At 46.6% G+C, this 10,638-nt stretch overlaps 1 protein-coding gene across 1 annotated transcript in view; it reads right to left on the bottom strand.

Annotated features, from left to right (window-relative positions):
- Positions 1-1,256, bottom strand: part of COL14A1 (collagen type XIV alpha 1 chain) — a 195,953-nt gene extending 194,697 nt beyond the window's left edge. Inside the window, exon 1 of the mRNA XM_004580703.4 lies at positions 1,152-1,256. The gene's annotated coding sequence lies outside the window, so the exon portion shown is untranslated. The remainder of the gene's footprint in view (positions 1-1,151) is intronic.
- Positions 1,257-10,638: the final 9,382 nt, after the last annotated feature.

Raw genomic sequence — 10,638 nt, forward strand, 5'->3', positions numbered from 1 at the left:
AATTGCTACTGCAATCTCCAGCCCTCTGTGGATGAACTGCCAGATCTTAACAAGCGAGAGACAGGAAATCTGCTATCCACAAAGCTACTCCCATAATTTCTTATCCCTACATTTTACCCCTAGTTCTAGCCCCTTTTAGCCCATGCCAGCGACGGACTCTCCAAAACATTAGTAAAGGCGTTGCAAACTTCTAGAAGGAAAAGGGAAATCCAGACACACACACACACACACACATACACAGAGCACACTCCCTTCCCTAGACCCTTTCATTCCCTCAGGGCAGTATAAAACCCGAGACCAGCAAACCTGAGCTTACAGGACGCTCCGCCTACAGAAGACTCTGAGCCCAGCTCCAGGATCCGAATGTCTGAGGTGCGGCACCTGTGGGCAGCCTCAGGTCCTGGCACAAGCCCATGGGCGCCAAGATCCTCAACTCAACTCGGGGCGCCTGAGCTACCGAGCCCAACGCAGTTATTTGCTGGTCCGCCCCCGGCGAGATCACGCCGCAGGGATAGAAAAGCTCAGGTGGAGAGAATTCACCAACACCCCAGGTGGAAAGATCAGCCCAAAGCTTCGGGCTTCAGAGCTGAGAGGTGCTAAGCTTCCTGGCGAGGAGGCACCGAGGCGAGCCCCTGACTCTCACTACTCCCCGTCGGTGCGCCCTGCCTGGAGGCTCTCCTTAGCGTCCAGCGCTGCACCCTCGGCTGCCCACATACAAGGCCAATTAGCTGAATTCTTCCTTCATTATCTCAATGAGCTGCTCTCCCCAACTCTTCAAATACAACCTAAATAAAAACTCCGCTCTCTATGCACACTGGTTCGCTTAACACAAATTCCTACACTTCTCACCCCGCCCCCCTCCCCAGCCAAACCCAGCTTCTTCCCACCTTAGCTTGGCTTCCAAGCACCAGTAAAGCCCTTGGGAGCACCACTTAGGATCTGCACTGTCACCGCCTTCACGCACAGAGGCGTCCAGGCGCACCTCCCAGTCTCACCCCCAAGTCCCAGGTCCGTCCCGGGAGCGCACGTGTGGATAAAGTGCGAGTGATTACGAAGAGTCTGCAGGTGCTTCGCTCTCCACTTTTCCTTCCTCAGAAACAGCCTTGTCGAAGCTGAACCGAAGAGGTGCAAGGAGAGACAGACACACCTACCTGTACAGTGCGTTGCCCCAGTGCAGTCCGGATTGGGTATCTCTCCGCACCTGGGGAAAACGCGAGCTTCGCCGCGAGCTGTTCTCAGCCGCGCGCAGCCCTCGCTCACTTCTCTCCTTGCAAGGGCGGAGTCTCTGCTACTCCTTTGCCTTCTCGCGCTCCCTCTCTCCCTACTGCCCCCACGGCCCGCTGCTCACGGCCGTGCTGCAGCCTCTCCAGCACTCTGCTCACCCCAAGGGCCCAGGATCAGATAAGAGGGAAGGCAGGCCCACGGGCGGCCAATTATAGGGCGGAAGGTGGCCTGGGGGCGGGGAGGGAGAGGGGGGTAGGCAGGCCTAAGGCCCTAAGGCTCCCCCTCCACTTTCCCCCTCCTCCAGTTCTGCATCTCCGCCCAAAGGGCAATGCTTAGGAGGCTGCCCGAGCCTCCGCGCGCGCTCCCACTGCAGACCTGGCTGCAGCCAGGTGCAGCGCGCCAAGGGTCCTGGTGGCCTGGGGGAGAGGGTCTCTATCCCTCCTGCTTTCAGTTGCTTTATGCCCACCACCCCCATCCATCCTCAAACACCAACACCACCTGGCTGCAAACGCCCCCAGCAGCACTGTGTAAACTTCGGAGCGCAGGAGAAGCACCTGCGGTTTGAAGTGGACCCTTTGGTAGGATGTGGAAGTGCAAAGCTGGCCGGCTTCCTGCGTTTGGGCTTCGCACCTGCGGAGTCCCCGCCCGCAGAGATTCGGGCTGTGCGGGGCTAGGCGGAGGCCGGGGACTGCCCTTACCCAACATCCCAGGGGCCCCCGATCCACTCACCCCCCCCCCCTTTGGAAGGCTCTGCCCTGTAGGAGGGAGAGAAGGAGCCGTCAGGACCCCGCGCGGGGTCCCCAAGGTCCTGAGCTCTTAGATCTGGATCATCTTTTCACCTCTTTTAGAACCCTGTGGACGAACATCCCCACTCCACCCCCCGCCGCCGCCCTAGTTTCACAATTTAGCCCGTTACGTGCACTCAAATGTTGCGGGTGGGGGGGCATCGACACTAAGAATTCAGCAAGCTCACGCGTTTTGTGAGAAAGTTTCTAGCCTTCAACGAAGACTGTCCCACCGCCGCCCAAAGCAGGCGATGGGGACCAGAGCGAGGGTGAGGGCGCCAGCCCTCCTGCACGGATGAGAATCCAGGAAGGGGACCTCAGCGCCACGTTGGAAACCGTTAGGGCGGGTGGCACGGCGGGGAGGGAGAGGTCCCCGCCAACATCCCGGCTGCTGCGCGCCGCCCCCTCTGCGTGCCAAGGGTGTGCGTGGTGTTCGCAGAAGCCGACGCTCCACACTTGCAGCTCGGCCCTGCGGTTGTCTACAAGGCCTGCTTCAGACATCACCACTGGCCGGGTGGTCTTGGTGGGAGTTGGCTTCGGCTTGACTTCAGGGCGCGCCCGCAGCCTGACGCAGCTGGACCTCCGCGCTGCACTGAACGCGCTCCTCCGGGCTCCGGAGGGTCAGCACAGATTCCAAGCGCTAGGGCTCTCGACGCCGAGCTGCAAGGGAGGCAGCGCCATCTCGTGTCCACACGGGGAGGAAACTGCGAAGAGCCCCTCATCGTAAATCGACACCTAAGAATTCCTCAAAGTAGCATTTCCATTTTGCTTAGGTCTGCCTCCCTCTGCCCTCAAACCAGTGCGTTTATCCTCATTGTCTCTGCCCCATTTTCACCAATACAATTTTCACTTAGGTTTATTTTGACTAGCATGTAACTGAGCAACATTAAGCCTTTCTTTTCATTCTCTTACGGGAAGCAGTTATGTACGTTTCTAGATGAAACTGCTAGAAATATAAGGTTTTTTTTTTAATTACAAAAAAAATTGGGAACGAGAGATTTCCAGAAGATCTTTCAATGTAAAAAGGTGTACCAAAAAATCCAGATACAAACAGACATGCTTGTTTGAAAAATACCAAGTGATGGTGTACATTGATATTGTTATCACATGAAATATTATTTTCAGGTGTTCTAACTTGCCTTCAAAGTGTTCAACTTTTGACTTCTTGCCGTACCCTTTCAGTGTAGCTCGGCTCCAATTATTGTTGAAGCAGAGTAGCTGGTTGCAATCAGCTCCCCATTCGTCTCAGTTGTGTGTGAATTTCCAGCCCTTTTGATAGGGCTTTTCTTCCAGCTGCTGTTTAAGGTCAGCCATTAGTGCTTGGTAGAGCGTGGAGGGCTGAATCATACAACAGACCGGAAGACCTCCATCCACCAAGAGGCCCCTCCTTGAATCTAGTGAAAAAAAGAGAGAGGGGGGAGAGAGGGAGGGAGATATGAATATCTAGGACCTTTCCAAAAATCAACAGAGGTTCCAGCATGCCACAGTAATCGATTCTTGGGTCCTACAACTCTACCCTAGAGTCCCATCCACAGCTTGTGGCGCAATGATAGCTCCCTTCCTCTGTGTACAGACATACACACTCAGGGACCTCACCCTTAAGCCCTTTGCCCATGGCAGTACTCTCCAAAGGAGTCCTTTTGGAGGATTCTCTCTTCACCGTCTACCAATGAGGTGCTGTTGGCATTTGGGGCATGACAGCATGACTAACCTAGATTCATAAAAATATTTGGTATCTCTGGCCCCATCAACCAAATCCATGTAATACCACTCCTGCTAGTCATTAAGAACAGTTAGAATGACAGCACATATCTTGGATGATATAGCAAACCAGTTTCCAAATGAAGGAGTTATGTATAGTTCTACTTTAAGTCCTCTATAATAATCAGCTCTGGCCCCTGTGCCCACAGCCCTCCCCCCCGCCAATAAAAGGAGCCCTGCATCAGTAGGCAGACATTAGCTGACAATATACCATGGATCAATTCCCTGCTCCCTGTTCCCTTGTCCGTGCCTCCATGGTCCCTTCTGATTGACAAGGGACCCTGTCACACCAGCTGTTGAGTACTCAGCCCAAAATAACAGCTCTGGATTCATTTAGGAAATTGCCTCCACTTCATAGGACGCAGTTGTTGGAGAGGGAAGTTATTATTCAAGGTGCCCTGTTTTTACCTGTTCAAATGTAATCAAAAATTCTAACCCAAGCTGACCAAACACTCGCTCTGAAATGTATTAAGGGCTGTGACACACAAAAATACCTAATTTTTACCTAAATTCATCCTAATGAAGATATCTGAACCATCCCTTATCCCCCAGACACAGCTCACACCCAACACAGAAGGACAGCTTGCACCAACAGAACCATTAACTGCTCCCCACTGGTTGTTCATTGCTGTTATCCCACAGCTCTGAATGGCCCGTCCACTATCACCATCCTGGATCTGCAACTCCCACTGTTCCTTTGGTTCAATGACTGAAAGTTGACCAATGAGGCAGTTGATGGCCTCAAAGTCCCCGCTCAAATGTGGCTCCTGGCATCATTTCTACCCACTGTGATCGTGCTGTCTTTGTACCACCCTAACTGTTCAAGCTCTCGTAACCCAGCCCTGCCCAGAGCCCCAAATATCTCATCCCTGTTCTTTTATCTCTGTCTCAGTTTCACCATAAATCCCATTTGTGCCAGACTTGATTTCTTTTCCTGTTAACAAAAGAACATCAACCAAGCCGAGCTTTAATTCACCAATCCAGAAGCAGCAGCAATGGATTTGTCCAAGCTGACCCATCAATAGAAAAGTCAACACTAGGACTCAAAAGTCTTAAATTCCAGAACAGAACTTTTCCATGCTAGCATGTTGACCCCTTTCTAAACAATATCAGTGTGCCCCATGCATCTAAATGTGACTTTGCTTCTTAAATGTGTCGATTCACATCACCCTATTTTGATACATTAGCTCTTCAGATATGAGTAATTCCAGAGGCTGGAAATGTATTGTCCTATCTTGCTTGTAGAGCAGAAGTCCCTCCTTCTCCCACAATTGCCTTTCATATTCTTGAGCTGTAATTAAGACATTCCTCATACTTTCAGCTCCATGGCCCAGATCAAAGTCATGATTTTAACTGCAGCCAAGATTTTCATGTGTGACAACGCCCTGTCAGTGTATGCATGCTTAATAAAAGGTCCTATTCACAGAAAAATAGTGCTAGAGCAGGTCTATGAGATGTATCAAACCCACTTCATTCTACAAATACAGAAACTGAAGTCAAATGAATTAAAAACCCTGTGCTAATCCCACCAAAAAGGACAGTGGCAGCTATTTTTAGATATAAAAGCCAAGATGTCTTCCAACAACAATGATAACATCATAATAAAAAGATGAACCTTTATTTTTTTTAAGATTTATTTTTATTGGAAGGGCATATATACAAGGAGAAGGAGATACAGAGAGAAAGATCCTCCATCTGTTGGTTTATTCCCCAAGTGGCTGCAATGGCCAGGGCTGAGCCAATCTGAAGCCAGGAGCCAGGAACTTCTTCCGGGTCTCCCATGCAGGTACAGGGCCCCAAGGCTTTGGACTATCCTCGACTACTTTCCCAGGCCACAGGCAGGGAGCTGAAAGAGAAGTAGAGCAGCTAGGACACCAACCGGCGCCCATATGGGATCCCAGTGCATGCAAGACAAGGACTTTAGCCACTAGGCTACTATGCCCGGCCTAAGATGAACCTTTGTTGAAGGTCTTTTGGATAATAGATAACAGCTGGAAGAACTCACATGATCATTATTGTTTTAAATCATTATTTTAGGGATTAACTTTATGGCATAGTCGGTTAATCTGCTGCCTGCAATACCAGCATCTCCTGTAGGTACCAGTCTGAGTTGTGGTTACTCCACTTCCAACTCAGCTCCTTGCTAATGTGCTCAGGAAAGCAGCAGAAGACAACTCGGGTACTTAAACCCTGCTTTCATGTGGGAGACCCAGGTGACGCTCTTGTTTCCTCTCTGCTCCTGGCTTCAGCCTGGTCCAATCTCGGCCATTAGCGCCATGTGGAGAGTGAATTAATGGATAGAAAATCTCGATCTCTCTCCCTCTTTCTCCCTTTCTCACCCTCTCTCTCTCTCCCTTCTCTCTCTGTCACCCCTCTCTGTATCTCAGCCTATCAACATAAATATACAAATCACTAAAATTGTTTTGTTTTACCAAGATAATGCATTTATGTGATTTTTATAGCCAAGTAGCACTGAGAATGCATATAATATTACTTGCTCCCTAGAAGTAATCATTTTGACTCCTCTGTAGCTTTTTTTCTGACATCTTTAAATTTTCACCTTCTAGATAACATTTCTGTGCCATGTGCCCATTAACTAATTCTAACCCCCCCCCCACACACACACACACAATTAGGTAGAAGAGTACAGGCTCTTATTGTAGCATCACTTCTCCTCTGTCTTCCCAACACAATCAGATTAAATCCAAACTGTGTGTCCATTCACATGCTATGAAAACATCATTCACGTTAAAGTACCATGTTGTGTGATAATTATTTCCCCTTTCTGTTTTTTGTCTTCCCTAAGTTGATAGTTACCTTGCTTTATCATTTGTCTAATTTTCTATTGCTTTCTCCCAGCCCTTCCTATCATTTCTCATTAGGGCATTGCTCCATAGCTCTGCTGAACTGGTTGAATCTTTTTCGGAGAATACTCCTTCTCTGGGCAGTTTTCCCCTTAAAACTGTTGCCCAGTTGTCTTCCTGCCTTTGTTTCTGTTGTCCTGGGGATTCCCTGTGCTTTTCTCCAAGACTGGATTCCTTGTTTCCTGGCTATCCTGTCCTCCTCTTTGTCCAGGTGAGTCCAGTACATCCTTAAGCAGTTCCAGAGGGTTCAGCTTGGTTCACATTGCTGCAACCTGATTGGCTGCTGTCTTAGTTCAGCTGCATAATCACATCTCAGCCCAGGCCACTTAAACAACAGAAGAATATGGCTCACAGCACTAGAGACTAGGAAGTTCATTGCTGGGTATCTGGTGAGGGTTCAGTTGTTAGTTTGCTGACAGCTGGACTATGAGAAGATGAATCATCGCTCTTCATCTCTAATCTCATTCACAACAGCTCCATCTTCATAACCTAATCACCTCCCAAAATTCTTCCCTCCAAATACCATCCCACTGGGAATTTTGCTTAAACGTAAGTTGGAGAGGGCACACAAGTATTTGGTCCATAGCCACTTCTCTCCACACCTGAAGCACAAATATTGCTCCATAGATTCAATGTCCTCCATTTATCTGACACCCTGCTTTCAGTTTTTAACGTCTCCCTAGAAATTATTTTTACCCCCTACTTTGAATGAGATCACTGCCTAGTGGTATCTTAAGATAGATACATGTGAGGGGCAGGGGGAGATCATTTTTTGTTGGTTTTTTTGGTTGGTTGGTTGGTTGGTTGGTGTTTTGTAGGGGGTATTTTTTGGGTTTTAGTGTTTTTAGACCTTGTATTTTCTTGCCCTCACATTTCACTACTAGTTTTTCTTGGCATAGATTTCTAGCTTAAACATAATTTTCCTTCAAATTTTTGAGGTCATTGCACTCTAATTTTTGGTCCTAAGCGAGCTGCATCTCCACCAATCTGGAAACCTGTAGAGCCTTGTTTAGTTGTTGTTGTCTTTTATGTTTTGAAATGTCACAACAACTTATTTTGATGTGGCTGAATAACTTTATTAACAAAATCCTTTGCTCTATCTACTTTCTCTTAATGTTTGCTTATAAATAATAGACTACAGAGAATAATGCTAAGTTTTCTTGATGTTTTTATTTCCTGTTTGCCATCTCCATCTTTTTATTGCACTTCTGAATTTTGTAACCTTATGCTTAAATTTTATTTTCTAATTTCTGCTTCCATTTCATAATCTAAGATTCCCATTTTATATTCCTTAATGGTTTTTCTAAAATTATCATATTTTTGTTTCATGGACACAGTCTCTCTGAAGCTATTAAGGCTGTTTCTTTCCTTACACTATCTTATCTCTACCTGGATCTTATAACTTTCAAGGGGCTTTTGTCTCTGAGATTCCATTCTCCACATTAGAAACTTCTATTTCTTATATTGCTTGCCGATCTGATTAGTATTAAGTTTAAGAAAGTGTCGCATAGCTTAGCGTTGCTATTGCCTTCCCTCATCGCCTTCCTTGCCCACCCAGTTCCAAAGGATTTGTACAAAGAGAATACAAGATGTGTACGTTCACTCTGCACCTCAGCAAAGCAGCATTTCGAAAAAGAAAATCTAGGCAAGGTTTCCAAGATGGCTGAATAGGGTGTAGCCATACTAACTTCAATTGCTCCGAAATATGAAAAGAACGAAAGAAGGACCACTTTTCCAGGGGTCTGACTGGTAGAAATTTTCTGTGAAGAATGAAAAAAACAATGAAGACTTCACCGAACAAGATGAGAAAAGACAGAGACACGGCTGTGGCTGGTAGCGTTAGGCTGGGGACCGCCATCTTACAACATCAACATAGGCAGAAATTGCTGCACATCCTGCCATTTGGAGCGTTAGCTCATACACTGAGTCTTCCCTCAGCCTGGGGAGCTGGCTGGGGTCTCAGTAACTGCCTGGCTTAGAGCGGGGAAGCTGCTTTGTTTCCTTCCCCACCCCAACCCCTGCAGAACACCACACTCTAGGGAGGAGACGTGGGCTCAGAGGGAGGTGCAAAGAGTCTGCGGCAGCCTGCCTCACCTCTCACATCACCTCAGGGACAACCATGTGGACCACACTCTGAGTCAGCGTGGAGGATGGGAGAGTGGGAAGGTAGCATGGGAAGTATCAGTATGCTTTAAATCTGTGTAATGGAAATATATATATATATACAGGAAAGAAAGAAAGAATGAATGAATGAATTAAAAAACAAAGCAAGAGAAACAGTCTATGAGTGGTCCGATAAAGCTCCCTATTTTTCAAAGACAAAGCATTGAGACACATTCATGTCATCCTGAATGCCTAGCTTAGTGACATCAGGGAAAGCACCTGTAAGGTAAGTGGTATGACGTCCGTGGCAAGTGACAAGTGGGCATCAGATCTTCGACAGCCTCGTATATTTAGGCAAGTGCCTTGATTTCATCTCAGTGTCTGTAGAAATTCGAGTGAATGAATGAAATGAGCAGTGGGGATGTAAGATGTGAGTCATAGAAACCCTTCAATGATTCCACCAGAGACAAGTTTTCAGGCCAAGACTCTGTACTTACCCAGAGTGAACCTGCTCTCCTCCCATCCCTCGCCTGCTCTGAGCTCCTCACCCTGCCTTACTGATACAGGGTCAAGCAGAAAGTATGTTATCGTAGTCATCAAGTTCCTGCAAGCCTGATTCAGACTGACTTTCCTGTCTTCCGTTCACTCAACCTAAGACAAACTGTACATCGCAGGCAGTCAGAGGTGAACCTGTCACTCTCTCCATATTCTGCAGTGATGGTGACAGTTGCTTTTCAACACGTGTAGCCGACTTTGACAACATACTCAAATCTTATTACTTAGCACTTAGTAAGCAACTTCTGAAACTCAGTTGTAGCATTTACATTTTTCCTACCGTTCCCCCTTTTTAATTTTGTCCCATTTGAACACTTCCCAATTACCACCCACTTAAATAGACCCCACCTTCAAATTCCTGCTCACTTCCACTCCAGGCATAACTTCCCTTTCCCTCCTTTGCACACTAGCAGGAACTATTGTGTTTTTAAAAGAAAACCACATAGACTAATTTGAAAGCACCCTTCTATGGATGCCAAGTATGAGGGATATTTAATGGGCTTCTTATTATTGAATGTGCCCAGGTAGAATAGGCACAGCCTTAGAGGGAACCTGAGGTACTGACTTCAAGCATAGATTTCTGTGTAGAACTTTGGCACCACTACTAACCTTGGACAAGCTACTTAATGCCTTTGCTCCTGTTTCTAAATTGTTGATGACAGTTAGTAAGGGTATCCAGCTCACAGGCTCATGGTGACTGTTAAGTGCATCGGTTCACACAATTTGATTAATCCACCCAAGTCCTTATACAACTGCCAGTCACACAGTAAGTTCTCAGTGTTAGCCAGAATTAACTGTTAGACATGACTTTCCATCGTCCACTACTTTAGCCCATGTCTTTTGGACACTGGTGTCCTAAGGTAATGTAGGCATTTAAAAGATTACTGCTATAAAATGATGTAGGTAAGTATGCTATAAACGAACTATAACACCACCTGCAAAAAAACAGTGCCAAATGGTCATACAATAATAAGGAGAAGATGGGATTTTCTGACTGAATTTTGATACATATTCTTTCTAATCTCAATTGCAAGTGTGTTAAACATCAGATGTTATGGCTATAATGAACTTCTTTATTGCTTTAATATTTGTACATCTAGGAGCATTCAGTTTAATGCAGCTCTGTGAAAATATATGATAGTATTCTGTATCATTGGCCCAAGTTCTTTTCCCTGAGTGTTTGAGTGTTAGGATTATTATAATTCAAAGCTTAAAAGCATGAGGTCCTTGTGAAGTGTTTCCACAGACAGCAGCAACAGCCCAAAACCTTGATTATAATGTAGCTTGTCAAATTGTGTTGATTTAGAAAGGAAACAAAGCGGTTTGTAAGTATCTGGCTTTCTGCT

The sequence above is a fragment of the Ochotona princeps genome, chromosome 9 (genome assembly GCF_030435755.1).
Source record: "Ochotona princeps isolate mOchPri1 chromosome 9, mOchPri1.hap1, whole genome shotgun sequence".
NCBI classification, from domain to species: Eukaryota; Metazoa; Chordata; class Mammalia; order Lagomorpha; family Ochotonidae; genus Ochotona; species Ochotona princeps.